At 35.3% G+C, this 7,899-nt stretch overlaps 1 protein-coding gene across 2 annotated transcripts in view; it reads left to right on the top strand.

The window, feature by feature from the left end:
• LOC145258170 (POU domain, class 4, transcription factor 3-like) overlaps nt 1-7,899 on the top strand; it is a 450,366-nt gene that overhangs the window by 233,144 nt on the left and 209,323 nt on the right. The window lies entirely within an intron of this gene.

Here is a 7,899-nt window from a genome sequence, read left to right as displayed (position 1 = left end):
GAAGACAAATTTCACCACAGTTGCAGCAAAGATGCTATTAAATCGTTTGCTTGAATGGATTTGCCCCTCTATCATCCGAGAGAATCAATGTGCTTTTAGATCTGGCCGCGACACAATGGACATGATATTCTCTATGCGACAGCTAATGGAAAAATGTATGGAACAGCGAGTACCTTTGTATGAAATTTTTGTCGATCTGACAAAATTTTTTGCTACCATTAATAGCAATGCTCTCTTGAAGATTTGTAGGAAACTAGGCTGTCTTACTAGTTTTGTGAAGTTGCTTCAGCAGTTACACCATGATATGAAATCCCGAGTGAAACTTTAATGGATCTGTGTATGATCCAATTTCAGTTGAAAACATTGTGAAACAAGGTGATAGACTAACTTTTTCATTATTTTCCATATATGTTGCTGTGGTGCTGGTGCATGCTTTTAACAATTGCGATATTGGAGTGAAGTTTTGGTTTCGCAGACCTGGTAAACTTTTTAACCTTAGACGTCTCAACGCAAAGTCGAAAACTTTTCAGAACCTTGTTCTTGGACTTTTATATGCATATGATGCAGACCTTGTTTCACATTCAGAAGCAGATACACCGTTGATTATGGGCAAGTTATTAGAGGCTTGTAAAGCTTTTGAACTTGCTATCAGCCTAAAAAAACATGTTATGTATTCCCCCTGTAGAAATGACATATGTTGACCCAAACATCTTCGTTGATGGACAGAAGTTAAAAGTAACAGACAATGTTTTATATCTCGGTAATACGCTGAGTAAGGACTGCGCGCTTGATGCTGAAGTAAATAACAGAATAAACAAAGCCAATTTTGCTTTTGGCAAATTGGAGAAACGTGTGTGGTCAGATCGGGGAATCATATCAAAAACAAAGCTGAGTGTTTACACAGCATGCGTTCTCACTACGTTGCTATATGGGTCAGAGACTTGGACAACATATAGAGGGCATCTCAAGTTATACGAAAGGTTTTACCAAAGTTGTATTCGGAGAATGCGTAATATTGACTGGAGGGATCTAACACCTTAGATTATAGTTCTTGAACGATCAAATATTACTGGTATTAAAATGAGAATCATTCAAAATCAGATGTGGTTGACTGGACACTTGGTTAGGATGGAGAACAAAAGACTTCCTAAACAACTGTTTTATGGCGAAATACAAAAAAAAAAGAAAGTTTAAGGATTCTCAGAAAAAAACTTGTAAATACTTGAGATTGATGTACATAACTGGGAAACTCAAGTGAAAGTTGGATCACTATAGAGTAAAAACCACCAGAGAAAGTTGTAAAATTTTTGAAAAGCAGCGTGTAGAACTTGCTGTCATAAAAAGTGGTTTAAGAAAGCATGACGAAAATATAGCGTCAGAGAAATTGCAGCAAGAACTGAAGGGCAATGTCTGTGGCAGATACTTTTTGTCAAAAGCTGGTTTTGTAAATCATCTGAAATAACACAATCAAAGACAGGAACAACAGTCTTATGAGGAGGCTTTTACAGCATACCCGGCAAGGCTAAGTTGTAATAATTGTGATCTAATCTGGAAATCTAAAAGTGGCCTGACACGAACGTCGAGGGTTCACAATATTATCATGCGATCACCTACACATGAAGGAAAGTTTTTATGTCACATATGTGTAATTTCATGTGGGACTAAAGCTGGATTAAAAAGTTACCTATGTGCACACAAGCGCACAAAACTTAACTGGATAAATGGTAAACTTCTATAAGGAAGTAGCAGCGATATATATATATATATATATACATATATATATATGTATATATGCATATATATATAGTAATTTATAAAATATATATGGCGATTAAGCTACACTGAATATATATATATATATATATATATATATATATAATTTTCCCAAAACCTCTGACCTTGATGGAGGAGAGACTAAAACTTGCTGCTATAGTTTAAAATATTCTGAAAGAACGAGAAGGGAGGACATGACTCAAAATATTCCTCATATGTTATATCTCCCTTCTTTTGAATATAGGATACCATTATGAATATCTCCAGTGTCAAGTAATTCTTATACTCCATGAAATTTACCTTCAGTGTGAAAACCAAAGAAGGGAGCTATAACATATGAGAAATATTTGGACTCAAGTATTCGCATGCTGTTATTTAAGATCCTTTGAAATTATATCAGTAAGTTTTAGTCTTCCTTCCATCAAGGCCAGAGGTTTTAGGGAAATATAAAATATTTTGTAATTCATATTCAAAACTAGGAAAACAAATGACTATAATTGAAACATTTTATGGCTGAAAAAAGTACCAAAAATAGGTTCTGCCTGATAGACGACACCTTAATGTAAGAGCTTAAAGGCAAACGTCACATATCCCACTAAACAAGTCAGGCCATTCCCTTTACAACGAGTATTAGTTTGCGAAATCCTGATCTATAGTCGCTGAGATTTGGAAGTTGCCAAAAAAATGGTATATATATATATATATATATATATATATATATATATATATATATATATATATATATATAGCCAAATTGAATATTGAAATGATCATATCTTTGGTGTTATATATATCTACATGAATATTTGCAGGCTTTTTGAAGATTACAATACCATTCTATGATATAAATAACCTAGATTTTCAAACCAATAAAATATGCCCAAATTTGCCTTCATTTCCATATATAGTGTCCTGCAGGCTAGCTTCAGTCTTGCTGCTTCGGTTGTGTTCCCTATAGCCTTTCCAGGTATCTAATATATGACAGTTATTTTCTTCATATAACTTCTGTGTTGCTGTGAGTATATAGATTGCTCTTTAATCCAACTTCAGTCCGACATAAACATTCACATACGTGACACAAAAATAACTTTCGTTTATTTAAAGTGCTTGCATGTAAATACTCTGAACCATCGAATATCTTGTCAGGCCACTCTTACATTTTCGTATTAGAGCCCAAATATAGAGATATGGGACAAGAAGAAGAAAGAAGAAACCTTAGTAGAAGTTAGTGTCCTCAATCATGCTTAGTTAAAGAGGGCTGAAAAGGAAAACATATCGAAATACCAAGATCTATGTCTGACATGAAAAATAAATAGAAATTGTAAGAAAAGCTCCATCATTCAAGTAATTATAGAAGCAACTGAACTCATGAAAAATTATTTCAAAAATTATCTGGCAAATATACAAGGTGAACCAAGTGCAAGAGTGTTTCAAAGAATTTCACTTACAGGGGCGGTCAGAATCTTCAAAAAATCTTTCGGTTGGAATAGCGGATAAATATTTAGCATCTGTTAGGATGCTTCGTCCCCAGTTTAAACAAACTGATAAAAAAATAACCCCAAACAACTTAGCACATGCTGTTATAGCATCCTCGTGAAACTGTTGATCTTGTCTTTTATTCTGCGGCTAAAGATGATTTACTAATACAAATTTGGACGGAGGAAACCTATCACCTACAGTGCACTTCAGTTCCGGCAATATATATCTTTATATGGCAACGAATACATAATTTTAGTGAAACAATTTCGTTTAATATCCCGGTTGTCATTTTTTTCATAATTTGTTAAAAATACAATAAATATGACAGTTCTACTAATAACTAATATTTTTTTAATTTTTGAAAATTAAAAAAATATTTATACTTTTTATATGTTTTTATACTTTTTATATTCATATTTGTATTTTTTATATTTGTTGTATTTTTATGGTTATATATATATATATATATATATATATATATATATATATATATATATATATATGTATTAGAACCTCGGGATGCGATGGCTCAAGTATACTTTTTTTTTAGGTTAAAACATAGAAGAGGATGCATTTCTACCTCCTGGTCACGGCATTTTCCCCGCCTTACGGTGTTTTTAATAATGTTATTTGATTATATACATGTGCATTATATACTGTCCTGTATTTTGCATTAACTGTAAATGCCGTATTCTGGAGTTCTACTATATACAAAGGGCGTGTAATAAGTAATGCCCCTGACCCACTTCCCTTAGTAGTAGAGCAACGAAAGTTGGCACAGTTATTAGTCTTTCTCTACACAGGAACCACCCAGAGTTATGCATTTCTCTCATCGTTTGATGCAGCTCTGGAGACCATTTTTGTAGAACACCCCAGGTTGGTCCTGCAACCACGACGTGACTTAAGAAATCAAGGCTGCAACATCTGGGAAACGCTTTCCTTTCAAAAACAACTTCATGGCTGGGAAGAGTTGAAAGTCAGAGGGTGCAAGGTCAGGAGAGTAGGGAGGATGGGAGAGGATTTCATAACCACACGCCCGTGCTTCTGATCTGGCGACATGCGAGTTGTGGACCGGAGCGTTGTCCTGCAGGAGGAGGATATCTTTGTTGATCTTGCCCCGCCTCTTGATTTTGATGGCTTCCCTTAATTTCCTCAAAAGTGAAGCATAATAGGCTCCTGTAATTGTGGTAGCCTTTGCCAGGAAATCTGTCATCAGTACTTCGTCCTAGTCCCGGAAGACTGTGAGCATGACCTTGCCAGCGGAGGGTTGCACCCTTGCCTTCTTTGAGGTAGTGAGTCCAAGTGCTTCCACTGCATTGACTGGGCTTTTGTCTCTGGATCATAGTGATTGACCCAGGTTTCATCCTGTGTAAACAGTCTTTTGAAAAACTTTGACTCATCTTCTTGGCATATCTCCAAATCCATCCTCGAGCACTCGACACGTTCTCGCTTCTGGAATGGTGCGAACAACCTGGGAATCCATCTGACAGGCACTTTATGCATATGCAAATGGTCATGAATGATAGTTTCCACAAACCCTGTACTAATCTTGACATCTTGTGCTATTTGGCGAATCGTAATGCGCCGATCTTCCAAAATAGCAGCCTCAACTTAACAGACAGATGCCTCATCAATGGCAGAAAGCGGGGAGGCGACCAGGTCTGGGAGCTGTTTCCACAGACTTCCGGCCATGTTTGAATTCACGATGCCAGTGTTTTACAAGGTAATATGATGGGGCATTATCACCATAAGTTTCTTTCATTTCATCAAAAGTCTCCTGTGGTGTGCGTCCTTTCAAATACAAAAACTGGATCACTGCTCGACATGCAACAGGCTCCATTTCACACCTGACTCAGTTCAAAAACCTGTAAAACAGAAATCCACAATTAGTTCAGAGCTGTAATTTGCCACATAACCTGTAAAGATATAAATCATTGTACATGCAAAATTTCAGCTAGATCAGACAACTGGAGGTGGGTCAGGGGCATTACTTATTGCACGCCCCTCGTATATAACTGATTTTATGTATGTCTATTGCCTCTGTAAATCAACATGTTTTAGTGACACACTTACGTCAATATTCGATTCAGTACACATATCTATCAATTTGTTTTTTATCTTGTTTTATTTTCGGTTATATTTTAAAAAGAAATTCTAAAGATTTTCATATTAAACATGGAAGAAGAATTTTTTTTTTTGTTAATAGCGTTGAACATTGCACACCATTCAAGACTTAATCATCCAACGTGATTTACAAAGCACCGTAAAATTTTATCTGGGTTTCACTCGTTTTCTTAATATCTTAATTAAAAAATGAATGAATATTTTCATACTAGCGCGCACACACACTCCCACACACGTATATATATATATATATATATATATATATATATATATATATATATATATATATATATATATATATATATGTGTGTGTGGGGGGGTATATATATATATATATATATATATATATATGATGATTGCAACGTCTTGTCAGACGAGTGTCACTCCCTCAGACACTCAAAGTCCATGAGCCCAAATACCTGAGGGAGTATCTATACAAAGATGATGTTACAGAGTTTTAGCTTTGTACAACAGGTAAGTCTCTCTCTCGGTTCAAAATGTTGAGATCCAGCAACAAGCAAGAGCAAGATAGCCAGCAACAAGTTAAACTGCAGACCAGCTTAATGCGAATACTGGTCTCCCGCTTTATGGATTTTTAAATGAGAGATTTTCTTCTCCTAGAAAGGTTGCCTTCATCACGGCTTATGGGAGCCCTCTCCACCCCAACACACACACACACACACACACACACACACACACACACACACATATATATATATATATATATATATATATATATATATATATATATATACAAATATACACGGTGCTAATTGGCCGTTGACCCTGAAAAGGGTTCATTCGTCCTTTGGAAGGTCTTGTTTTTAATCCTGCAGGGAGATTAGTCGCTCTCCTTACCAATCAAGTCTGGTGGGGGAACCAGTCTAATCGCCGGCGACCCAACCATGAGGCAGGTAGTACTGGGTTACATGGTAGCACTAGCATATGGCATGTCCTGACACACACATACATATATTTACACATACATACATATATGTGGGTGTGTGGGTGTGTTTATGTATGTATTTATGTATGTATGTCTTTATGTATGTATGTATGTATGTATGTATGTATGTATGTATGTATGTACGCTACGCTGAAGAGGAGTAGGGCTCCGAAACACGCGTGTCCGTAGATTACTGTTTTTTTTTTTTAAATAATAATAAATAAATAAATAAAAATACGTCCAAATAACAAAATGGGCGACTTTCTAAGAAAAAAACACCAGATCTCCTAGGCGGAGCCGTAAACCTTAATATTGTTTAAAAAGTCAACAACAAAAATTACGCAAACAGATAAACGATAACAACTGAACAGTAAATTTTTCATGGCATCATAGCGTAATAGGTTAGAGTGCTGGACTGAAATAGATAAGGTCCAGGGTTCGAATTCTAACAGCAGTCAAGCTACGTTGAAGAGGAGTAGAGCTCCGAAACACGCGTGTTCGTAGATTACTGTTTTTAATAAATAATAAAGAAATATGTATGTATGTATATATATATATATATATATATATATATATATATATATATATATATATATATATATATAATGTGTGTTTGTATGTGTGCTTCGGGTTATTATTTACATAATCTTCATCATGAAATTCAATAACTGTATCACCAGTCAAATGATTGGAACCCCACTCACGTATTATGAACCGTGATCTAATAGCCATTTGATCAACGCGACTATCGCCCTTTGAAATTCAAAAGCAATATACTTTGCATTCTCTTTAATGTAAACACAATTTCCGTGATTCTACCGAGAGTTCCTCCTTCCAAGGGAGGTAACCATGTAACATTGTAAATTAATGAAGCATCAATTTATTATCTCCTTAAAGGTTCAACTTCATATGGAATTCAAAACAATTACCAATAAATACACGTATTTACACATAGGCACGGGCGCACACATATTTATTTACGTTTCTGTTTTTTTTTTTTTTTTAAATGAGGAGTGATCTGATGTAGTTTGGATTATTTGAATTGCTGTTCTCATCCTCAGTGGCATTATCATAACGTTTCAGCCGATTTTTTAAATTTTATTTTTGAACAAACCATAGTCAAAATATAAATAAATTCATTATTATTAATCGTAACGCTAGAAATATAAAACTCTTTATCCACTAATATGAGCCATTGTTTAGGTACACATGAAGAAGGTCGGAATATACGTCGGCCGAAACGTTTCAAGAATAAAACTCAAGGTAGAAAAAGTATTCCGACCAGACCAAGTAATACAAGCATTTCGCCTTTTGATTCACGCTTGTCAGTGTGAATGTGCATTATCGTATCCCCGGTCAAACGATTCAACCCCCTATTTCCGTATTATGAATCCTGGTCTCGTGTTTTTCAAATGCTGGAGAAGTACACCTTGTACTTTTAATGCAAGCGCAAGCACTTTGATTCTTAAAATATATCAGATGTCAGCGCCTTAAAATTATTAAGTAATGCCGTGCACACTATCTGTGCCTTTAATAGAGCTAAATTTAAGAACGAAGACGCCATTTACGTCTTCTTT

The sequence above is a fragment of the Euprymna scolopes genome, chromosome 3 (assembly GCF_053919585.1).
Source record: "Euprymna scolopes isolate OS-2025 chromosome 3, ASM5391958v1, whole genome shotgun sequence".
In the NCBI taxonomy this organism is placed as follows: Eukaryota; Metazoa; Mollusca; class Cephalopoda; order Sepiida; family Sepiolidae; genus Euprymna; species Euprymna scolopes.
This window is presented reverse-complemented; position numbering and strand designations above follow the sequence as displayed.